The sequence below is a fragment of the Rhinolophus sinicus genome, linkage group LG06 (genome assembly GCF_036562045.2).
Source record: "Rhinolophus sinicus isolate RSC01 linkage group LG06, ASM3656204v1, whole genome shotgun sequence".
NCBI lineage: Eukaryota > Metazoa > Chordata > Mammalia > Chiroptera > Rhinolophidae > Rhinolophus > Rhinolophus sinicus.
In genome coordinates this window covers 148163243-148189719 of record NC_133756.1, presented here as the reverse complement: position 1 = coordinate 148189719, position 26477 = coordinate 148163243, and the positions used below count along the sequence as shown (strand labels likewise).

The 26477-nt window shown below is 35.1% G+C and overlaps 1 long non-coding RNA gene across 1 annotated transcript in view; it reads left to right on the top strand.

Moving 5' to 3' along the window:
- Window positions 1–26249, top strand: part of LOC141572457 (uncharacterized) — a 311646-nt gene extending 285397 nt beyond the window's left edge. Inside the window, exon 3 of the long non-coding RNA XR_012497810.1 lies at window positions 26201–26249. This is a non-coding gene — a long non-coding RNA (uncharacterized LOC141572457). The remainder of the gene's footprint in view (window positions 1–26200) is intronic.
- Window positions 26250–26477: the final 228 nt, after the last annotated feature.

Genomic DNA, 26477 nt, shown 5'->3' with positions numbered 1-26477 from the left:
TACATTGATTAATGGGTTGATGAGTTGAGGTTTTCAATGTTGTCCTATTTAATATTCATGCTATATTCTGGGGACTTTGTAGAAACATCTCTACAGAAATAAAAAGTTTATTTTATGTGAGAGGAAAAAAGAGAAAGTTAAGTTAAAGGGAAATGATTTTCTTTCTCTGTCACACAGATTATCATTTTATAGTAGACAAAATTTAAGTGAACGGTAGTGGGTAATAAGTACACTTTTTATTTCATCAGAATAGTTTGGCATATTACCATTAACCTTGCAATTGTATTGGAAAAGTTTGGAAAAACTGAAAAAAAAAAATGATTTTAAAAGAGTCACAAAGTTGGGTAATGAAATATAAGAATACAATAAGGAAAATAAAGGAAAAGTTTAATAGTATTTAAATTTATGCTGGTTATAAAATCTAGATGATGGGGATTAGCTGTTTATCTTCCAACAAGGATAGAAAAAGAAAAAATGAAACTGTCAGTTAGGCTCTGTGTTTGACTGTAACTGAGACTAAAACATTGAAAAAAACAACAACAAAAAAGAAGTGTGGACTTAAACAAAGTTTAGTTTTTATTGTTTGTTTTTCCTCTAGCAAGTAAATCGCAGAGCTTCTATGACGGCTCCACAGGGACAGAGTTTCCTTCTATCTTTTTGTTCTAGAATCTTTTGTGTGCACTTTTCATATTGAAGGTCATCTTATGGTACCAAATAACTGATAGGGTGTAGCTATCTAGACTGAGTTTGAGGTAAAACATAAAAGAAAGCGGAAAATTAAAAAAACAAAAAAAAACAACATTGTATTTCTTGATGTTTTACTCAATTATTATTGCTTAAAATTACCAAACTCCCCCTTTTTAGGGGAAATATACATTTTCCAGATATATGTCTTTCCTAGAAATATTGGCCTGTGTTGATTAAAATGTAATAAAAATAGATATTGTATATTGGACCATGACATCTGCCCCACTGACACCAACATGGTATGAGTCAGTCTTGAGGAAACTTTCAGATGGCTTCAGATAGCATGGAAAAAGTATATCCAAAGTGTAGAGAAACAGAAAAAAATGGAAGAAAGGAAAAGTTAGAGCCCTTTCAATTTTACCTACTTCTGTACATCTTCTAACTTCTCATCCATCATTCTCTGATTATTTGTGTGATCTTCCTGAAGGCCATACAAATTACACATGCTAAAAGATACCACTTAGCTTAAAGCTTTTACTCATTTTTACATAGTAACACAATTTGAGAGGTATAAGTAAGCTCTTGATCCAAAGAATCTCTATTTTTACCTACCACCATTGATTTTAACATTTCACCGTGTTTTAGCCACCATCAGAACACAGGTAATATTCCCTATTAGATAGTTATTAAGTTTAAATTGTCTTTTAAATTGTAGATGCAACTTCAGGAACCATTGATCAGGCAATAAATTAAAAAGTGAGGACTATAAAGATGCATAAAAGGTATTGCTTGACCTCAAGAAGTATACAGGCCAGAGGTAGATATGAATAAGTTTACAGAAAAATAAAATGAAAGGTCATATGTGCTATACTTTAAAAAGCTTATGGAGTGTAGAGGAAGAGTGTCTGAGATACTCAGGAGCTCAAATACCTGAGAATATTTAGCCTTTGTTCATCTAGCATTAAAAAGACAATATGAGAGGCAATGAGTATTTATTTGGAATCAAAGAATTATAACTCTGGAAGCACAGAATCAGGAACTCAACTAGTGTCCCAATTATAGAGTGAAGGCAAGGGGGTTTTATGAGAAAAAGAAAGCTGAGCTGCTCTTGGCTATACATGATTGGTTTCGGATTCTGTCTTCAGATTCAGAGTCTCTATCTATCGGTTCTTGTGGTCACTATGTCTGCTTTTCTGCCAGCTTTACAAACAACTGCTTGTAAAGCAATGTTGGGTTTAGCCCAGTCCAAGGAAGAAGATGTGTAAGGCACTTCCTCTGGAATGGTGGCTCCGACTCCATTTTGAAATGGTTTCATTTATGTTATTTTTCACACCTTGGAGAAGGAATACCTTAAGCAGTTAACAGTTATAACCATTTATGGTAATATTATGGAACAGATATTTCTGCATTTCCAACTAGCTGAACTGCAAACACTGACTTAGAATTTTATCATAGTGGAAGGGGCAGAGGGACTTGAGAGAATTGAATACAATCTAGGTGAACTAGACCAGATCACAAATTTGTGGATCAGTGAGACTTGGTTCAAGATTATCTTTACTTTTTCTTTTTTTTCTGAAATACCATAAACAGTGTAAAGCGTATAGATGAAAGAGGGTAAATTTGAGTCTATATAGCTCCCCATTGATTGATATCTCCCTACTGCTAGTTTACACAAAGACCTGCAAATTTTGGTGGTTTGGACAGTTCACACAGAATGATACGTTTGCAAAGAGTGAGCATCATCACCATTTTAAGCTCTTAGCAGCTGTAGCCAGAAATAACTTATACCTGTGTTCAAAGCACTGATTCTCACGTTCAGCAAGTCATGTCACCTAAACCTTGAAATTTTCAAGTGTCAGCACGTAGGAAATCTCTCCTTATCTCTGCTCACACAGCAGGGCTTAGGTCTTAACATTTATTTCATACAGCTGACCATGTAGGTGAAGAGATGGGAAAAGAAAAAGAAAAACAAAAACGAAAACAAACATGATTAGATATACAAGAGAATTGCCAGAAGGATTCGTGCAGGTTCATAAACCCCTAACTCTGACTCTGATACCAAGAAAATATAATTGTGCAATTAAGTAAAAAGGCATTCTGCGTTTAATGTATGTGGAATGATTTGGCATGATATCATGAGGAATGAATCCATTAAGACAAGTAGAAACCACACATTAGAAGGCAGTTTTTAAAATAAGTATAAAATGAGTATTCATTTATAATCCTAGCATTTAAACCTCATAGTCTTTCAAAAGAATTGAATGTGGCTTGTATAACTAAACCAATATAAAATTGTCCATAAGAAAAATTAGCAATAATCAAAGAAAATTAGTGAGAATAACTTATTTCACACACCCAAGATAAAATAATGATGCCGTCTCTCTTTTTTTTCTGCCCAAAATGAAAATAACTTTTATTTTTGTTGTTATTAAGGCAATGGTACTCATTAAAATTTCACACAATATATATATTAAAAAAAAAAACTCTATAGAAGAAAACGAGAACTTCCCCAAATAGTCAAATTATTCATATTAAAAGATTATTAAGTATTAAGTGATACTAAAATGATTATTCATATTTTTATATCCTGCCACACTTTTCTAAACACACACACACACACACACACACACACACACACACACGCAGCATGCTGTTTTATAGCCTGCTTTCTCACTCAATACTACCATGTTTCCCCGAAAATAAGACTGGGTCTTATATTAATTTTCACTCCAAAACACACATTTGGGCTTATATTCAGGGGATGTCATGCTGAAAAATCATGCTGGGGCTTATTTTCCAGTTAGTTCTTATTTTCGGAGAAACAGGGTATGTTGTAAATATAGTTTCATGTCAATAAATAAAATGTTGATTTTAATTTTAACTACTACATTCATTTCATTGTGTAGATGTATCCTATGTGTATATATTGAATTCTCCATTATATTAATTTAAATTATTTTCAATTATTAAATATTATAGTCAAATTGAGTGCATATACTAAGATACCATACAGTAAGTGTTTAATTACAGGAATGAGAAAGCTCTGAGCTTATATCAAAATTGTTAGTATGGATGGAAGAGTGAATCCTGGATTGGGCTTGTAGGAATAATGTCCAAAGCAAAAGCACAGGAGAAGGTCACCAGGAGAATAGCTACCCTTCACAAAATCTGGAAGATTAGCCATCGGAAGTAGTCCTTGGAACTCTTAACTGCAAGAGGATGATGCCTTACTGATGATGTATAGAGCATGAAACTTTTGGCCTAAGGAAGAAACCACTTCAGCTATCATCAGTAGAACTGAGAAGGTACTGCTGCCATCTCACCTGACGGTCCCAGGAATGTTCTCCTGAGCTAGGATATAAGTATCAGGAAGCTCCAACACTGGAAATTGTGGAGCCAGAGTTTTGCCACAGTGTAAGAATTTCACTGCTTTTATTAAAAAAACATTCAATAGATATGGAATCTGTAAAAATAGGTGGTCTTACTTGATGTTTCTGAATTTTTTACCTACTCACTGAAATATTCATATTAGAGCACTTGAAAATTTATAGCCATTTCATAGTATTTAATTCTGACAATAAAATGGTTAGTTAGATAATATTGTTTTCTATTTTAGAGATGAGAAAACTAAAATGTGAAAGGCCCATTACTGAACTGAGGTCATAGACTAAACTCTAAATGTGAGATCATCCCTGCTCAGAAGACCAGAACGTAGGTCTTTTTCTATTTTATCACCTTTTGCCTATAAAATTAACCTAAATGAGAAGTCTTTTCTCTTTAAGTCCTCCTAGTTTTTGCTTCCTACTGAAGAAGACTTCATTTTTTACTTTGTGTTTCGTCTATCTCAAGACTGAGCAGTTAGGATATTACTTCGCCAGCTAATAAAAAGACAGTAATTGCAATTCTTAGTTGAATGAAGGGTAAATCTCCTTTTCTAAATTTCCCTCAGTGAAAGCCGGAATTAAAGGGAAATTTGATATGCCACTTGTTTCTGGCATGAGTTCAGAATAGACTTTCCCACAGAAATCAGTTTTATCACTTGATCGCTTAAGGGACTCAGGTAGGAGAGAGAAGAGTATGTCATGATCAAATTGCTGAGGTTGTTGACTGCCATTGGTTTTAAGATGAAAAATCTCATTTTTCTGTTCCAGCCACACGTTATAAAGGAATTAGATGTCAAGGCTAGTCGTTAAATCATGCTGAGCATTACTAATTTAGTAAGGCTGCTATTTGCTGCACACTAAGACAGGTAATTAGGAACATTTTCATGAGTAATTTTGAAATGTGACAACCCACTTGATAATCATCATCAATGTGTCTTTGGTCTCTGCAAATGGCAAAGAACCCCCTTGAAACATTCAGTGTTACCCACTTCCATAGGCTGAGAACATGGCTTAATTACCTATGACTTAAAATTGTACCACGCTCAATCAAAATTGAACACTTGATATGTGCCCTGGAATCTAAGCTGCTCAGTATTTCTGGTAATTGTGAGACCCTTATAATACTAGACTAACCTGAGCTTGAATGTGGAGGCCAATTTTGTCTTTTCAACAAGTATACTACTTATGTCACCTATGTCGTATCATTTTCATCCTTTCCTTAAAAACCTATATGAGGAAACCAAGGCTAGAGTCTGGAGAGTGCCTTAAAAGACCTACGATTATTTCCAACTTCTTAGTAGATTCATTTATATTATTCCCAAATATTCTAGGAGGTTTCAACATCTATGCTTCTTTCCCTTTTCTCCTTTTAGAAACATACTTCCTGAGATCTTCAAGGGTCTCCACAATTCTTACTTTGTCAGTAAATCCATGTCTGATCCTCTTCACCCCTCTCCCTGCCACCTTGGCCTGTCCTTCCTAGCAGTTGGTCAGTTTGTACTCAAAACTCCCACAGCAATAACATTCTCATGATGCATTATGTTTTGTTGTTTTGTTATTCATTCTTGCCACTAGAATGTTAGGTCCCTGTGGCTTGGGGATGTCTTAATAATCCTCGTTCCTAGTATCTAGTGCAATACCAATATACAGTATATGTTCAATTAATGTTCACTTGAATTAGCAGCAAAAGCACTCACCCTTTCAACAACACTGCCACTTAAGAATTACTATTCTTTTATAGGATTTCAGTCACTTTAAATGTATTGACTTGTTTTGTGGCCTAACTTATAGTCTGTCCTGTAGAATGTAACATGTACACAGAGAAATATGTATATTCTGCCCTTGTTGGGTGGAATTCTATAGGTGTCTGTCAGGGACTCCTTTGTTAATGTTGTTCAAATCTTCTTTTTCCTTGCTTCAGTCTAGTTGTTTTATCCTATATTGAGGTTTAACTATTATTGTAGAATTATCTGTTTCTCCAATCAGTTCTGTTAGATTTTTTTCTTCATATATTATGTCCTCTAACTTCAAAAGAAGGAAATTATAAATTAATAACAGAAAAATATTGTGAAATGCACAAGTATGGGAAAATAAAATAATACGTTCCTAAATAATAAATGACTCAGAAGAAATCACCAGGGAAATTAGCAAATAACTTTGGAGGAATGAAAACAGAAACATAACTACCAAAACTTATGGAACGCAGCAAAAGTAGAGCAGAGAGAAATGTGTTAAAAAGAACTTCTATTATTGAGTTGTCAATTTCTCTGACATGAAAAAGTGTGTGTGTGTGTGTGTGTGTGTGTGTGTGTGTGTGTGTATGTGTACAAGATGATTCCTCTGTATTTTGTTAAGTTATTGTTCTTGTGAAACTTATATCCTAGAGGGGAAGGCTTAGAAAATAAAATAAATAAATAAGAAAATAATTAAAACTTTTATTATTCCTATTTTACACGGAAGGAATCAAAATGTAGAGAATTTAGTTGAATAGCCCAAGTTCTCATAGCTAGGAAGTGGTTTGCTTTGAATTCATGTGGTCGCCATCTTCCTTAAAGAAAGCAAGGTAAGAGTATGGCAGAGATCACAGAGAAATAAGGAATTAATGGCATTTTACTCTAGGACTCAAAGATTTCAGAATGAATGTGTGGGAAAAAAATCTGTTCTTTAGGCGAAGTTAATCTTAGAAGATAATCTATTTCTAGTTATGGCATTTTTGCCATTTTGCAGTAGTATTTTTGTAGAACATAAAAATGTCTATTTCAGTGCCATGTGAGCATAACTTTATATAGAATGTGAAAGTGTGGGGCACAGGAAGGAAATGCTTGCTGCTTTAGCACTGCAGTGGTGATACGCTCTGAATACGATGGCTGTCCTCATAGATTAAAGGTGAAAACAAAATTATTTTTACAGTGAGGAGAAAATACAGTTGGTTGTCTCTTCAGCTGCACCTGCCTGCACAGGTCTTTGTAGCCACCACCTGGTGTAGCATTTACATCTGCCACCCTCTATTAGTGTTTCCTGCAGCAGTCTCAGAAGAGCCGTAGTTATTCTCTTGTCTGGGTTCATCTCAACCAGTACATTTGTGAGAGATTGAACCCTGACAAAGTGTGGACTAAAGGAGAGATGGAAGCAAATGACACACTCAAAAAGATTTCTACTCTCTATACATTGTGAGAACATAGGACATGCAATGTGTACGCTTTAGACTTAGCTTTGTTTCCTGGCTGACTGATTCATGTGATTGTGGGCATATTACAGAATGCCAGACACAGCCTCAGTGACTTATTCCATAAAATGGGAGAATAATGTTTATCTCTGGAGGACTGAATAAGAACTTGTAGTACATTGACACTTTCAGCATTCAACAAATATCAGCCTCCTGTTTAATAGTAAATATATGACTTAGACCCTTCCTGACAACTCATCAGAAAGATTCACTATTATACCAAATGGCCAAATACTTAAAACCAGTTTTCCCTGCCCCTCCTTGTCAGCTTATATAAGTTGGAACAGACATGTACTTCTTATAGTGCCAATCTTCAGGTAGATTCACTGAATAGTAATAACCACAGGATTTTTATTTTGTTTTGCTTTTCATTTTCATTCTTAATAGTGTTTCCTTAAGATATTCTTAACTATACACAGTCATCCCTTGGTATTCTGTATTGGTTCCAGAACACCCCACGGATACCAAAATCCACAAATGCTCAATTTCCTTATATAAAATGTAGTATTTGCATATAACCTACCCATATCTTCCTATATATGAAAGGTCGGGCAATTAAGTTTGAGCACTTTCCGCCGTATAAGTGCATGTCTCTAGGTTATTTATAATTCCTAATGCAGTGTAAATGCTATGTAAATAGTTGTTGTACTGTATTGGTTAGGGAAAAATGACAAGAAAGAAGTGTCTGTACATGTTCGGTAGAGACACAAGCATCGTAAGCCTACCTACGTAGTACGCATCAGCAATAAGGTAATGTTTCTTTTCCAAATATTTTAGATCCACAGTTGATTAAATCTGTGAGTATGGGACCCACATATCTTAGGACCAATTGTATTGATTAGTGATTGAAAACATTATTCTAATAAAACAGCTGCAAGAATGGCATTAGCATAGGAAGTGATGGCAAAGAGAGGCTGAACTATATGATTAGGGGCCCCTTACTTACTTCAAACTGGAAAATGCAATTTTTGAATCTATTTCACATTTGGAGGAACCATGTCCTGTGTCATTTGACTAAATAATTATACTATTACAAAGAGTTTAAAAGCTATAAACTGTAAAAATATTTATTTTTTATCTATTTTTACATGTAGTTGGAGCCCACTGAGTAAATGTGACTGTGAACACGTTTCCAATGTTTTAATGGTAAAGGAGGAGAGACTTTGTTTTCTCATGGACCCCCTCTTTGTCCTTGTTAATGAGCAACATAAGTAGATGTTAAATAAATGAGAAGAAGAGAACAAAATAAATAAATAAATCACCAAATGTGTCAACTTCCTACGGCTACCATAACAAGGTACCACAAATTTGGTAATTTAAAACAACAGAAATTTATTTTCTTAACAGTTCTGAAATTAAGGAGTCTAAAATCAAGGTTTTGGCAGCATCATGCCCCCTCTAAAACCTCTAGGGAAAGATGCTCCCTTGCCTCTACCAACTTCTGGCAGTCCTAGGTGTTCCTTGGCTTGTAGATACAGTGTGCCGATCTCTGCCACCTTCCTCACATGGCTCTCTCCCTGTGTGTCTGTCTTCATACTATCTTCCCTGTTCTCATAAGAACACTAGTCTTATTGGCTTCAGAACCCATCCTACTCCAAAACGAACTTATCTTGGCTTAATTAATAGATCTATAATGACCTTCTTTCAAAATAATGTCACATACTGAGTTACTGGGGATTAGGACTTCAACATGTATTTTTTAGGGACACAGTTCAACCAATACACCAGTTATTTCTAAAAGGTTAGGATAGGTTCTATGGATAAAACATTAAGTTTTAAATGGTGGTATAGAGTGTCTTGGCACATCACAGACTCACAGCTGGAAGACAAACTCGGCTGCAGGAGAGTTGAAATGAGTCCAACCCCAAGAGTCTCCCACCTAAATTCCCTTTACCAATTGACTACGAATGCACCATTAGAAATATTCGGTTTGAATTAATTCTTATGTTCCTTACAATTCAAATATTCCTTGATGGAATCATGATTTGAACAGCTTTAATATCCTAATAATAAATAAGTTTATCAACTTTTTCCTGAAGTCAGCTTTTGAGTTCATGGTGTAGAGGATATTAGGACAGTGGATAACTACCAATTTAAACAGAAATCAAGACCAATCGAACAGAAACTTGAAGTCTGTTGAATCAAGTAAGGGAAGGGCAACGCTTCCCAGCTCTTCACTAGACCATAAAGGTACTCTGAGAATAACTAGATAAGAAGAATATAGCAATTCTGTATTTCCTGTTGCATGTTGAAAACATGACAACAAGAACATCTTAAAGAATACACATTCCCTAACTATGTTAAGATTGGAGGGGAGGGAAACAATTTATTCTTCCTTCTTCCACGAAATGCCCCAAATTATTATGTTGAATCAGTGCTAACAGATTTCCATTTTTGCATCAATTCACTTGTTAAATTGTATTGTCGGGCTGGTTTTCCTCTGTATCTGTTTGTTTGGTGTTTTTTTTTTTCCTGGTTCTCATGTACCTCCTGAAAGTTGCACATCTGAAAAAGTGAAGAAAATAAAAATGTACTTCACAGACAAATAAGGATGGACTGAATGGACACTTACATGGCTGTTTCTCCTAAGAATGTTGTCTTCACATTTTGTGTGATTTTTAAAGCCCGGAATGGGTTATTTTTTAAAGCTTAATAGAATGAAATTTGATCTTTAAATTCTCTACTGATATGTTTGTCACTGTGGCTAGGTATGGATTTTGCAAAATAAATGAGTCAGCTTATTGGGAGTCACCATGGTATGGATGTTAACTTCTCTATCACAGTCTTCTCTGCCTTTCCTGGACACATATGAACATAGGTAGGGCCAGCTGTAGAGGCTAGTTCTCTGCAGTTCTTACAGAGGGTAATAAACACATATGGCCCTCGGACTATTGGCCCCATATGGTTCTTTAATCTGTCTTTTGATTTTTTTCATAAGATAAGATAGAAAAGAAGAAGACTGTTGTGTCAGGCATGTGCGTGCCCTATTGGTGTGTACAGTTCTGTGTTTCTACAATGGAACAATAGACCTCAACCTTCTTAGGAACACACTGCTGATCTGATCAGAGCATTCTGCAGTAACTAGTGAAAATATTCTTCAAGAACTACAAAGGGCTGGCAACTCTGTGTGCAAAACAGAGATACCCTAGGCTAGGCCCAGGAAAAACACTGTCATGTGCCTGCAGACACGTCCTCTGTCTCTGCAGCCATCCTTTCTCATGCTCATCAGGCAGTAGGTCTGCTCTTTTTGAAGTCAGTATAGTGAGCTTTTGAGTCAGTTGGTTCAGGGATGTTAATTCTTCATTTCCATGAGGATTATATTCACCACCAAATAGAAAAGATGTAGGAACTGGAGTTTTACTTTCAAATTTGTCTCTTAAAAAAAGTCACAACAGGACATAGGGAGATGTAGGATTTGTGATATTGGCATCTCAGCAACACGGTCTATCGCATGAGGTTTTTTATCACCACCGGGAGTGCAAGAGTACAAAGGATTCCTTGTAGCACAAAATGAATGCTTCTCTATGGTTTAAAGAAACCATGAACCCCCTTCTCATAACAGAAAGAAAGAAAAAAAAAGTTCTGCTTGGATGAAACCAAATGTTGAAAGATGAAGTAACCCCACTAGAAACAGGACGGCCCAGTGGGGAACTCAGTGAGTTACCTTTTTATTTTTTTATTTTTTTTTAGACTTAGATGAGGTGGTGTACCACATAAGCACACCTCTGTGAGCTTTAAAACCTCTAGCAATCTAATAAACTTATCCAGCATAGCCCTGTCCAATAGTGACTGCATTGGATCCCAGCATTGTATTTCATTTGTTCTGAATGTATTCTTTATGTGTATGTTTTGGGGGTAAGGATAGTTATCAGGGGGATGTAGATATTGTAAACATTTCACATTTTTTGTTCCTCTCTAAAATTCTTTGTTTCCAGTGTTTGTTCTTCCAAAACACCATGGTCTTTGAGGATCCATGGCACAGCACATGCTATGCTTTCTAGGCAGAATGTCCTACTTTGGAGCACGTGCATATCAACATGGCAAACTTACCTATCCTCAAAACAGCATTCTCTGCCAAAGTTTCCTCATCTGACTGATCTGGTTGTTCCATCTTCTGGACCACCACAGAAATTTCTGTTGAGCTCTATTACAGTTTTATCACATAACATCATAATTTATGAATTCTTTCAAAACTTCTCAAGGATTGCTTGATTCACTTTTGTATCTCTGGTATGTCGCACAGTATCTGGCTAAAAGTAGGAAGTAAAACAATTGCTATTGAGGGTGAACTGAGTAATTAATTAAGGGTGTTGAGATGAACCAATGGGCAAATCTATAAATGTTAAGGGACTGTTAAGAATTCCTGAATGATAGTACTAAGCTGGTTTTCTGTCCCACGTGGCCATTTGTTTATTTATGTTTCATTTATGTATTTAATTTGGAAAATATTTCTTGAAGATCCACTCTGTCTAGATATTATAACAGACAATGGGAATATATCAAGTTTAAGACAGTTTTTGCTCACAAATTACTCAAAGAAAGCCGTACTGATGGTCTCTCTTTTTTTGGAGACTTGTCCCTTCTTTAATCAGAGAAAATGCAAGTACATCACAAAAGACAACATTCAGCAGTGCAGCCAGTGTTACAGCCTATAAATGTCACTAGTTGAAAGTGTGACTTAGAGTCGACCGCTGCTATTACCCAGCTGAGCCCAAAAGTGAGCTTCACAGCCTCAAAGCCATCTTGGTTATTTACTAATTACTTTTAACCTTCCAAATGATGCATTCCTTTTCCATCACTGCTCTTTGATTTATAGTATTAGTCCATATTACTTTGTTCTAATGATGGTTTGCTGTAAAGGCTGTTCTGTACTCTCTGTCCCTTCGCTCTTATCAAAATGAGATATTGCATTTTCAGAAACTGTTTCCCTGAGGACAACTTTTAAATGGTAACAGCCACAGTAATAACCATCATGAAAACACCATAATTGCAAACACCAATATGTATCTTTAAAACAACTGATAGTTATTATATTTTTGATATGGTGTCAATATTTTTGAGTTCTAAATGAGACACGTCTTAAGAACATACCTAAAGTTAACACTACAGAAGAAAAACGAATCTATGTGTGAAAATCAGGACTTTTAATATTCCTGTCATAATTGATGTGATCTTCTCACAGTGTCTGTTTAGAAAAAGTAGATTTAAGATAGACTGCGGTTGCCTGTACACCCGGTCTCCCGGCTAATTAATTAATTACATTGGCTGAGAGGGTAGATGTCCTTTCTTCTTGATGAGAGAACACATTTTTATCCTCACTTACAAGAATCATGATGCTTTCTAAATTAAATGTATTCTCACAACATTAAATAATAAGAAAAAAAGTAAACTTTCTTCCTCAGATATTTGAGATAAGAACGTTGTCTGTCTCCATGCAGCAGCCTAACCGTTTGTTTCCTTGTACCTGCCCCCAAAGAAAGGCGAGTCTGTAAGAAGGATCCTTGCAGGGACTTTGTTAAACCTTTGTGTTTACACCTCATGTCTCCCTGATAGGCCCCAAAAAGATGGGTGGTCAGCCAATGACGAGTCAGATTCCCCACGAGGGGGACAGCTCAAGCCAGGCGCAGTCGAGTGGGGACCAACAGGGGAACACATGGGGTTCATAGAGGTGGGCACAGCCCCCCACCTTCCCCAGGGTAAGGAAAGCCTCAGCCTCTGTGGCTGCATTCCTTCCCAAAACCTGCAAGGGAAGTGATTCAATGATGTGCTCTCCATCTATTCATATGCATATAGGTTTTGTCCCTTGGGGAAGTTGAGACTTCAGGTGCAGCTGCCTGAAGGCAAGGGTGATTGGCTTGAATCAGTTTCCTATTATGATGTATGGAATTCACAGAACTTGAGATTGACAAGTTTTATCTCCTTTACTTCCCCACAGAATTAATAAAAGCTGATGCATTGGCCCCATTAGGCACCACAGCCCAGACCTTGAGGCTTCCAGTCCCTTGGCCCTGGCACTTAAACTCTATTCATGGCTACTATCTTTTCTTAACCCTGCACCACCCTCCTCGCTCTCCACAACCCTCATCATGCTGGACGCCACAGTTGTCAATATTTTAAATTTTCACGGCAGCTGTGTGTTTAATTATACATGCAGATTTAAATAGTTATAGTTGTGAATTTTTTCTGTTTAAATTTTCTTCTGTTCTTCTTACCAGTCACTGCCTTTCCTTCTCCCTATTCACATACTGGTGCACCTTTCATTTAAATACATTGATCAATTCAGATAGATAAGGTTTAGAGAAATGTGCATTTGGCACCTCCTGTCAAGACTGGTGTGCTGGGATAGAATATGGGACTAGCATGTACGTGATTTAAACTGTTGCACTTTAGCAGCACCCTGCATGGTGATACTTCTTTGGAAGATGATTTTAATTAGTACTTTCATGAGTTAAAAGAAAATGCTCTGTAAATACTAAGGATACTTACAAAATACGAGGTGAAAGTAAGTGCTTATAATGACCACAGAGCAAGTACAAATAATAAGCAGTAGAAACATCCGTATACTTTTTTTCTGTTTTAAATTGACCATAGAACCATTTAGAAACCTCTCAAATTAACACGCATGGATAATACTTTTTTTATTAATATTAAGGTAAATTCTACTTTATGTTTAGCCAGCATCACACTACCCAATAGAAACAGAGGAGGTTCAGTATATTTTACTTTGGATATTGTCACGCTGATGAATTGTGACCTTCAACTTTTTATGTGGAATGACTGCTTTAATTAGCAAACTAATTAGCAAACATTCATTAAATAGTTGTTAAGGGTAATGTAATAGATATATTTGAAACTATAGACTTTTTTCCCCTTTTGCTCAAAAACTTTTACATAAAATTAAGAGGATACATATACAAACTTAATAAGTATCTGAAGCTTCTGTTCCTGTTAGCCTGAAGTGTGTTTTCTCTGTCCTTAAATTCTTACCTCAGTGTCATCTCCCCTACATGTTAAATGCGCTACCTCTATATTCCCATAAGACAGAGAAGGGTGATTAATACCGGGTCAAACTCTAAAACAGTCTAAAGTTGGAAAAGAACACTTTGGCTTAGATATTTAGGAAAGTTTTCCCAGAGGTGATGCAATTTATGTTGAAACCTGAGGGACTTCTAGATTTACCTTTGTAGAAATGAAGTGGAAGGGTCATTTATTGATTTTCAGTGAGATCTAAACGAAAAAAAAAAAAAGAATAAGTTGAGCATTTCCAATCAGTTAAGAAAGGGTAAAATAGTCAATTGTATGAAGTTAGGACAATCAGATAATCACATGGAAAAATAAAATATATTTCCTCACTTCACACTAACAGAAGTAATTCCAATTAAATTAAAGACAAAACTGTAAAACAAAACAAAACAAAACAAAAACTATTTTTTTAATTATTCAGTAAAAATATCAGAGAATAGTTTTAACACATTGGTTAAACAAGTTATCTTCTTAAACCACAAAAATAAAATTCATTAAAAAGAAGATTAATGAATTTCACATCAAAATTTTAAGTATACTGAACAAGAAAAGCTGGTACAAACAAAGTTACATCAGAAAATAGCCTGGGAGAAATTGATTACAGCCTATATAGGAAATAACAAAATTATACAAAAATATATAAGAACATCTGCCATTTAATATAAAACAAACAAACAATTATCAGTTAGAAAAAGGTGCAAAAGCTATAGGCAGAGTCACAGAAGAAAATATGTAATTGCTTTGTAAATACATAAAATGATGCCCAGTGTTTTTTAGCCTAAGTTAGAAACATAAAAATATAACTCCATTTTTCATTAGTATTGGCAAAAGTCAAAGTCTGGCAAAGTCATGAGGAAATTGGCACTACCATTTCTTGCTGTGTGGTATGAATCGGTTGTTTGTAGATCAGTTAGCTAGTAAACTGAACATCTTTCATACTCCTGGCTGCCAATAAAGTTTGATTGTCTTTTCCCTATTTAAGGATATTTCAATATTATGCATTCTGCTTGCTTAATATAGAGAGAAGTAACATAGTAATCAGACATCAAACTTCCAGCCTCCCTTGCATGTAGAGCACAGGGTGTGACCTCAGTTTCTTTCAGGATCAAGATTAAGATATATTACTACGTGAAGATGAAGTATTTTTTCTGTCTGCAGAGGATGTCAGTTGCTGCAATAGTCAAATGAGTTAAATTTACTTTTCAAAATGAGGTTTTCAAATTATAAAGTGGATTATAACCATGCCTCAGAGCCATCCTCTTTTTATGGCATTATCCTTACATAGACGCCATCGTGATTCTGATGGCAGAGATTAGCTTGAGTAGGTGGTACTGAGTTAATTCATATCCCGGTTGCCCCGGGAGACCTAAATTTAAGTTGCCTATTCTTTCCCAGGGCAAGAAATATAAATGAGGAGAGTGCCATTTTCTTGGTGCTGTGCATTTCAAAACCTAAGCTTTGTCTCATTTCTTCTCTTAGCGCTCCCATTTATTTGCATTTTCTCTACAAGGAAGGTTTTACTCTGCCAACTTGGGTTGAACATCAGAGAAACCAAAAGGAGTTTGTTAAACATATAGCTTTGGAGTTAGGTACTAAATGGATGAATGGATCCATGAATAAGTTAAATGATGATTTCTAGCTCATTCATTCGCTTGTAAATCATTCAAAAGCAGCCCATTTAAAAATCGTCAAGTGGGATAAAATCATACTTAGCGATTGCTTACCGAGATGGTAGATGCCCGGTAAGTAGGAATTATATCTGCATCTCAGTAATCCTCCATTTGAGGAACATTTGCTGAGTGTCATTATGCCAAGCCCTGCCTTTATGAAGACAAATACATAAGTGCCATCATTTTCAGTGAGGACTTCCAGTCTGGAGTAGTCAGATGTATAAACTGATATTTTTCAAGAAATCTGGAGCAAAGTGGGGTACTTCTTTATATCCTCCATCATTTCTCTAATGTAGCTCTGCCTGTATTGAAAACAAACAAACAAAAAAGTGCTTAGTAAATATTTATTGAGTGAATTGATATTTACAGATAACGTTCATTTCATTAGTAATGCAAAAAGATTCATTATCTCATATCTTTCTTACTCAATGTCTTCGATTCAAGGAAACCAACAAATACAACAGCAAGTCCATGATTTTATTGTGCCATTCATTGTTGTAATAGGATTGAGGGGTTAAAGCTAGAAGCTACACATATCAGGATTCATTAAAATTAACAAACACTTTGTGCCTAAGTATTTTCTGTGGCTACCCAAAGGGAAACCTGTCCTGCTCTTCTACAGCCTTTGGTTAATGAAAGGGAAAAGACTAAAAATGTCGTCAAAAACTGCCTGACATTTGTACAGAGTTGTAGTCAAGACTCTTACCATTGTACACGTGTGTGATCAGAAATTACAGCAGTGCTGCATAAAACAGAATCAAATGAGGACTCTGCATGTAAAACAGGTCTCTGAGTGTCTCTTCCTGTACCCTCCTCTCAAAGCCTTCTCCCAATGCTTGCTGTCTCCACAGTAACATCGCTGGGATTTTGCTGAAGTAGGTTTTGAAAGCTGCCTTTACCTAAGAAGTTAGCATAGGACAGAGCTGTCCATATCTCTACTTCTCTCAGATTATTTTTCTAATGAAAAAAAAAAAAAGTATATACAGAATGATATTTGCTTATTAATAATTAGGAGCCTATGTTATTTATTCTTTAGAAAAATGTTGTAGGGTATTTCAAATAATTATGATGCCCAGTGTGTCATCATGCTGTTTAAAGTGTAATGTACAGTTTTAATAAATAAATACATAGTTAAAATTGAGTTTGGCCAAAGCATTTAGATTATGCTTCCAAGTTGCAGAAAACACTCCTGGTGAGAACCCTGGATCAGGACCCAGGAGGCACGTGTTTCTGTCCAGGTTTTGCTGCAGACTGATGTTTCGATCACAGTCAAGTCATGTCTGCTAGGACTCAGTTTTCTCACCTCGAAAGCCTGGCTAACTGAAATGATGTCTAAATGGTCTCTTGCACACTCTCTCATTTTCTGTAAAGGTCAGGACTCATTTTACCTAATGAATGATTGAGTCCATTGCCCCATTTTGCAATGATGATCTCCTAAAGCCCGATATTTTTGTCTATGACCCTATTCTCTGTTATAACCAGTGTTCAGTCTCTAATGTTTGTTCAGATCCTAAGATAACACAGAGACTGGCAATAGCCTCATTGTGGATTTTTTTTTTTTTTATGTAAGTTCACGGAAAAGTCATAAAGTGTAGATCTGTGCTGTCCAATTCTATAGCCACAGGCCATGTGTGACTACCTAAATTTAAATTGAAGTTAATAAAATTAAGTTAAAATTTATGTCCACAACTGCACTAGCCACATGTGGCTAACAGCTACCATACTGACCAATGCAAATATAGAACATCATTGCAGAACATTTTATTGCACAGCATTGGTCTCGATCAATTCTCATTTCTACCACTTTCTTTTGTCAGTCTTAAGCAAAAATGAACAACATCCTTGTGCATAAGGATTCTGTCCTATCTGTGAACTACTGAAAACGTGAGTATGTATTTGGGGAGCAAACTAATATTTACAAGGTGATGTCCCAGTACTCAGCAGAGTACCTAACGTAATGTCTGACGCATATAGGAAGCTGTAAAAGTTTTTATTCAATGAATACATCGTGAATAGATTAATTCAAAGCCAAGTTTGGTAACTTTTATGAAATCTGAAGAAACCAACTTTGAGAAATATAATTAACTCTTTTTGTAGCAGCTGTTGAGAGAACTTTCCAAGGGGAATAAAAATAATACCTAATATGGCTTTAATGATTTGGATCCATGGTCATAATCTCCAGTGACTACGTACATAGGAAGGTATGTAATGAGTTTAAGGGACTGGATACAAGAAACATTATTAAGAAGTAGCAAATCTATGCCAAACTAAAGAAACTATTCTACTCATTTCCGTGAAAAAGAAACCAGAAACCTAGATAGTTATAGGAAATCACTTAAGTTTAAATGTTGACAAATAATTACATATCTCTATATCTATCTATCTATCTATCTATCTATCTATCTATCTATCTATCTATCATCTATCTAATCTATCTCTACCTGCCTATCATCTATCTAATAAAGTTATTGGAATACCCAGTAACATTTTGGGGTAAGCTATAAAATTATGGCTTTGAAGGGTAAATTAAAGTCCAAATTTTCATAACTAAGAAGTAGCAGTATCAAGAAGCAAACTTGGATACTTTGGGGTTGATTTCTGTTCTCTCTTTCTTGAATGAACTTATGGTAGAAGCAACAAAAAGGATTCAAGAGGTACTATAAATTGGGACTAATAGGAGGATGTTCCAGTTATTTACCTTTACTTCTGTATAACAAACTACTTCAAAGTTACTCCAGTAAATTTTTGAAAATACAATTTACAGAAAGTTTTTTGTTTGTTTGTTTGTGGTTTTTGTTTGTTTGTTTTTTGTCTTTACATAAAAAGCAGTCCTTTTTATTAATTAATTTATTAATTCATTATTTATGCCTCACTTATTAAATTTCTGCTATATCCAGATACCATATTAGCTCCATAGAACAATAAGACACAACTTAGATACTTATAAAATAATAGCAACAGTTATTCAAAGCCCTATTGCAGAGGAAAGGATTATATGCAAAAAAACATAGCAGATGTTGAGATTATGTCAGTTTCTCTCATTTATAATTATTTCTTAAAATTTGGATGGTTAACTAGGCTTACCTAAGGTTCCCTCTCAGGATCTCTGATGCAGTCATAGTCTTAAAACAGCTACTACTGCTGTTCTCTTGTGGGCTTTCTGATTCAAATGTCTGGCAGTATGTTTAGTTTTGTAAAATACTGCCAAAACATCAAATATATGGTGATGGAAGGAGAACTAGTTCTGGGTGGTGAATACATAATGTGATATATAGATGGTGTATTACAGAATTGTACACCTGAAACCTATGTAACTTCACTAACAATTGTCATCCTAATCAACTTTAATTAAAACTAAACAAAACCTGCCAAACTGTATTCCAAAGTGGACGTACCGTTTTGTATTCCTACCAGAAGTGAATGAGAGTTCCTGTTGTTTCACATCTTTGTCAGCATTTGTGGTTGTCAGTGTTCTGGACATTGGACATTCTAATTAGTATGCAGTAGTGTTTCATTGTTGTTTTAATTTACATTTCCCTGATGACGATATGGGTATCTTTTCACATGTTTATTTCCCATCTCTGTACTGTCTTTGATGAGGTGTCTATTAAGGTATTTGGTTCATTTCTTAATTAGACTGTTTGTTTTTTTCGGTTGAGTTTTCAGAGTTCTCTGTGTATTTTGGCTAGCAGTCCTTTCTCAGATATATCTTTTGCAAATATTTTATTCTAGTGTGTGGTTTGTCTTCTAATTCTCTTGGCATTGACTTTCACACAGCAAACATTTTTCATTTTAGTGATGTCCAACTTATCAACTATTTCTTTCATGGATCACATCTTTTAGTGTTATATCTAAAAAGCCATGACTATATTCAAGGTCATCTAGACCACCTATTTCACTTTCTAGGAGTTTTATTAGATTGCATTGTACATTCAAGTTTATGATCCATTTTGAGGTAATTTTTATGGAGGACGTAAAGTCTGTATCATGATTTATATTTTTAACATATGGATGTCCAGTTGGATATTTCCTAAATAATCAGTTACCTGATCCTTAAAATATTATAGTCTTATAGATTCATTCAGATGCTTCCCATGGGCAAAAGTCTGCCATATGCATATCTGGGTCAAGAGAAGTGCTGTTATCTAATATCTCACACTCTACTTTTGTCCCTCATGGTGATTTAATGTCAAAATTATTGTTACGTTTGTTCAATAATGTCTTATAAAATTAAGCATACTTTTAACATTTAATTCATCAGTAATACTCCAAGGTATTTACCCTAGAGAAATAAAAATATATGTTTATGTAAAAACATATAAATAAATGTTTGGAGCAGTTCTGTTCATAATGTACAAAATTTTTTTTTGAAGCAACCCAAATGTGTTTTCATGACAGAATAGATAATGAAGCTGTTATGCATTTATACAATAAAATATTACACAGCAATAAACTGGATTTAACTATTGACACACACGACAACATAATTAAATCACAAAGGCATTATGGTGTGCAAAAAAAAATCCACTTTCAAAAGGCTGCATACTGCATGATTTCATTTATATAATTTCCCCAAAGACAAAACCATAATGACAAAGAATAGAAGGATGATTCCCAGGAGTTAGGAGGAGGGAGAAAGTGTTTGTACAAAGGGACTACAGAAATGAATCTCTTGGGGATGATAGAGTTACTCTATAATCTGATTGTAGTGGGGGTTATACAAATCTATACATGTTAAAACCAATGGAAATGTACACAGATATGCCAATTTGTATGTTAATTCTAAAAATAATAAAATAGAAGATTGTTTCTTTCACACTTTGGCTGGGGTCACGGGTCTACCCTAACAAATATTGTGGTGCTTGCAAGCTCTTGAAGCCCCTTACAAAATTCTACCTCCTAATCCTTCCTGTCAAAACTGTCAAGCTCTTATAAATGATAGGTATTTTTCCCACTCATAAATAAATGTTTTCCTACATATGGAGATTACAGTTTTCTGCATATGAGGCTTACCAATATTCACTTACTTTGCCCAAATTCCCAACATTCAAGAAATAAACTGTTTAGACTGTCGGCTATTACTTTAGAGATAAAATATTTAATATCTGCAATTCTTATTTTTTATCACTGAGTAAAGTTTGTCTAGTGACACAGTTGTAGAAAAAAATGGATTAAAAATATTAATGTTAACACATGCTATTGGAGGCCTATGAAGAAAGTCTTACTTAGGCTGAATACCTTTGTATAGCCCAGCTGCTTGCTGATGCTGAAAAAAGGACTGGAATAAGGCCCTCTCTACAGCCTGAGCCTCAGAGTCAAGCTGAAGCAACAGACCTTAAATACGAGATTGTACACATACAACATATGACACAACATAGAACAAAGGAATTAGAGCAGAATGTGAAAATATTCAATGACCGGTAAACCCTCCTCACATATAAATACTATATTTCCTTTGTAGCTTTTTTTTTTAGGGTTGCGTTGAGAATGGGAATTATTTATATGTTATTTTGCATTTCTTGCAAAATGGATATACCTACAGCAAAGGGAATTAGCTGGAATTAAGGGATAGTTTCTCTAGACATGGGAAAACTGGGATGAGTTTGCTTAACATAGTGATGGGAATGAAAGTCTTTGGAGCTAGTCAGAATTGGGTTTAAAGCTCAGCTCCGCCATTGTCTCACTCAATGTCCTTATGACAATTAATTAAGCTCCATTGCCTCTGTTTCCTCATTTGCAAAATGATGACCATAGTAGGGCTGACTTCCAAGACTTCTGTGAGGATTGCATGAGCAAGGTGTTTGTGGTCAGGCCTTATATATTAGAAGGACTTGATCAATGTTGATTAGTTTTCATTATTACTTGTAACCACTGATGCTGCCTTCAGGTTCTCTGATGATGTGTAAGTATTGGAGAAGGAATTGCTCATAATCAGCCTTCAAGTTTACAGTGGACTCCTTAGTGTGTGAAGGTTTCAAAATCATTGGTAATTACCCTTTAGGACAGTCTCAGATAAAAAGTGATCTCTCCTTCTCTCACTGTATAAGCTGTTGTCTTCTTACTGCTTAGCCTATACACTGTATGTTGGCTGGTCCTATCAAACAAAATGTTCAGTGGAGATACACATGGCAGTAAATCCTTTAATATAGCAAGAAATAGACACTACTGATTTTGCCAGTATGTGCTTTCAAATTAATATCTTTTGTGTAACTTTTCTACCTTTTCCAGGGACACTGTCCTTGTCAACTGACCATCTTGGGAAAACCTACTTTTCCCTTATTTCATTCCCTAATATAGTGTTCTATCTCCAGTGAGTGGAACACAGTAGATCTCCAGTAAACATAGAGTTAGTTACATTGAATTAGAAGTTCTGTTTCATAGGTTTGTATACATTTAAGTGTTAGTCTTCCATTTGAAAATATTTAGAGTAATGTTGAGTTAATGATCATCAAGTAGGGACTTTTTACTCTACTGGTGTCTTTGAATGCCATGATACATAATAAATAAGTAAAATGTTGAGAGAGAGGAATTGATGAAGCAAGGGAAATGCCATAGCCCTAAGCCAGTGACCTTGAAGTATATCTGCCAGATACTATAGTGTCTGTGACAAGGAAACATGCTGAGAGCTTACTCATGGCACCTTGGATGGCCGGCAGCATACAGATTTCCTGCAAAGTAAGTGTCACCAATCCTGAAGGCATATTCGATGATGCTTTGACTTGAGGAAGGTGATCTAATGCTCTGGACAAGTCACTGCAAAGGTGGGAAATGTACCTATGGAGACACAGTTCAATGCTACAAAATGTCAGGTGAAAGTGAGATGATAGGTAAAACATATAAATGAGACATTTCTATTATCTGCGACCAAATGTTCTAGCCAAGGGTGACTATAGGACTTAAAGTGGAGTAGAGAAGAAAAAGGAGGATTAAAGTATCACACTGAACTCCATAGATTCTGAAACATGAAGGCCTTTGCTACAATGACACTGAATTCTTGAACAGTGAAAAAAAAAAGAGAAATATGCTTTCTTCATTGGGATGAAGAAAATAACATATTGGATGAGAGGTTTTTGAGATAAAAAATCCAGATAAAGATTTCTCACTGAGTCTTGCCACTCCTTGTATCATTCCTTAGAATTCAGCTGGTCTTTTTCAACAGTTTTATTAACAAATATGAAGGAACCAACATGACTCCCATGAATAAAATAAAATCTATGTGGATAAAATCTGCAAAAATTAAACACTTTTAAGGGAGAAAAAGTACACAGGCAAAAGAGTGAAAAGCACATACCACATAATATTATCTGTAGTCTCAAAAACTGTAGACAGCATGAAATATCTTCAAAAAGAACTAAAATTATAAAAATTCAAGAAGAGACTAGAAGACAATAAAAAGAAATGTGAAGTGAAGTAGGCAAATACAGAGAGGAACTGAATAAATACAAATATATAAACATGAACGTAAATAAATATGCTATGTATCTATAAGGCCTAAAGACAACATATTATAAGAACTTGAAAAGAACAGTGATATAAGTGATAGGATAAAGAAGATGCTATAAAGAGACAAAGGAGATTCTCCATCCATATAAACCATAAACATTGTTGCTAAGAAAGAAGAAAAAAATGAAAGAGAAAAACAAACAAAACAACCTGTGAAACATAAAAAATATTCAAACATAAATACCTATATATTAACAGCAGCAATTGTATTTCAGGAGAAATTGGTAGAAACAATCACAGTAAGACAGATCCTGAAAAAATTAATAAAATATGAAGGAAAAGTACCTTTACATATACAAGCAGAAAAATAACAAATTTTGTAAATTGTTTTGAACAGTATGGATTTGAGTGTTCCTCATGCTCCTCTGAAACCCAAGATAAAATACTGGAATTCCAAAAGAGAGTGTAATCTAAGCATTTTATATACAGCCAATTTGTCCTTAACCTCTAAGGGCAATTGAAAAATATCCTCAAGTTTGTAAGGCCTTAGGGACTGCAGCGCCTGTATGTTTGTCTTCAGATAAACTACTTGTAAATGAAATGTAGCCAATGATGAAGACACATTAAAAATAAAGAGATTAAGAAAGCGGAAATTGTCATAAAGAACCAGAGAAAGAGACTGAAGGGATTTATATACCAAATTAAATATATTTTCAAACAATGTTTGCATAATAAATTATAATAGCAATATAATCAATGCAAAAATGACATAATAAAATTTAATAGATCAGTAGAAGGAATATGGGTATCATCTTTCAATACAGACTCAATAGACATTATAACGTTATACTATAAGGTTTCCAATCTCTTTAAAAAGTCGAGATATTTTTCCTTATCTTTGAAGAAATGTTCTAAAAAATTATATGTCTTCTTATGAAGAAAGATTTTTCTGGGACTCAGTAAGGCGTGTATTTTCTGTTCCATTTGCTTTTTTCTAGTTTGGTTAAAATTTAAGTAAAACTAAATGCTGAGTGCTATTTTAGAAAATATGTACCTCCTATCTTTTTTGTGTATGGTGTATAGGTAGGCATAGACAAGATTTTCAGACATTGTTCACCAAATATTAATTATAGTTATTCATGGTAGAATTTTTTGAATTTTTATTTTTACTTTTGCATGAACAACATGATTTTTAAATGGATATGCATCATTTCTTAATAATGACAAAACCCACTACTCCTTAAAAGTATAAAAATAAAAATATTTATTTCAAACTAAATTAATTTTTAAGGATGTCTTCTCAAAAAAGAGAAAGCAGCTCAGTCAGGAGTCCAAGATTAATTTAATTTGTAAATGTAAATTGACCACAGCTCTTCAGAAATCCTCATGCAGCGTGTGTGTGTGTGTGTGTGTGTGTGTGTGTGTGTGTGTATTGTTGGAGGGTTGTTTAATATTCTGATGGACAAATTACATCATTATTAAGGTTTCCTTCACAAACACTTGGTAAAATGAACAGATTTCTGAAGCCTATCAGTGTGAAAAAAGGAACAGAGTGTGGACCAAAGACAGCCACCTAGATAATGCCCTTTGAGACTACAGGTACAAGAAACGAAGCAGTCAAATCTAGCATAATGGAATCAAGAAGAAAGGACCACTAGAAGCTTATGCATTTGCCATTCTCCTAAGAAAGAAAGTCTCGGGGGAGAACAGTCATGAAAGTGAGAGAAAGACTCATTTGCAATGCAGTCCTTCTTGCTGTCAAATCTTTCATGGCTTTTCAGCATGCCACCATCGACCAATCCACTAGAGTATGAATCACATCTAGTGTAGGCCCATGGAATAAGTAACAGGCATCAGACCTCCCTGTTTGGATCCTAATAGCTTTTTCTACATCAGTAACCCCTCATTGTAAACAAAAGGAATAAAAAAAATACTGGGACCTCCCCCCCCACAACATCTTCCCCTTGGTTCTTTTTCTGAGGGGCTTAGATAACTGTCGAAGATGTAATAGCAAAGTGTAAATCCATGAATCAAGTGTTTTGAAATTATTTTTGTTTCAATCAGCTGACCTCTGGGTTTAAAGGATAATACACTGCCCCTTGTTTAGACTTGGAAGGGTGTAAAAACTAGGCAACAAATAAGTAAATGTCAGAGAGAACACAAAAAGATTCATGTCTCAAATTCATGCATAAACATATGGCAGAGGAAACACCACTTTTGGTAATGGAGACAGTTAATTTTTTTTTTTTTTTTCAGTCAAGTGAGGATAACAAAAGTGTTTTGTGCCTTCTCAACCTTAATTTGTTAAATGGGTTCAACTTATGATCAACAATGTTTTAAGTATACAAGGAAGGCGTCCCATCCTTTTATCATCAGTGCTTTGGTGAAATACTCTCATAATGGGCTTGAAACTATTATGGGTCTAGTGCCACAACTTAGACTTTGCAACACCTTTTAAGTCCCTTCATGGGTAATTTAACCATGCAATTCTAAGAAACCATATTGTATTTGCTGAATTTTGCACCTAGCTTTTTCTTGAGCATACAAAAGATAAAGCATATTGTCCTATCCTATTAGAGATTTCGAAAGCTATGTTTTATACTTAAAAGCCTTAGGGCCACACTTGAGTTCCTATAAGCCCATCTACTCCCTCTTATAGTATGTCAAGAGTCTTGACATATTTTAGTTAAGTGCTTGGGACCTGAAGGCATTTGAGCATGTGACCGTTTGCTCCATTTTCTTTTTATTTATTTATTTATTTTTTGTAGGTTTGTCCCACGCAGTGCAGCCCACTTTGGAGTTTTGACTCAACTAAGCAAGGTATGAAAGTTACATGATGTCAGAGACTATGTGTACCTATGTCTTATCACTGTACCCTAGTCACCAGCATAGTAATTGATATTTAGAAAGTGATTCATATTTAGGGTGTTGTTTTAAATGGAAGAGTAAGAAGAAAAGAAAAGAAGAAAACCAGGGAGCAGGTAAGGAAGCAAATTATGATATTGATGCTTTGTGGTGGTTTTATGTTGTGTCTACTTGGGTAAA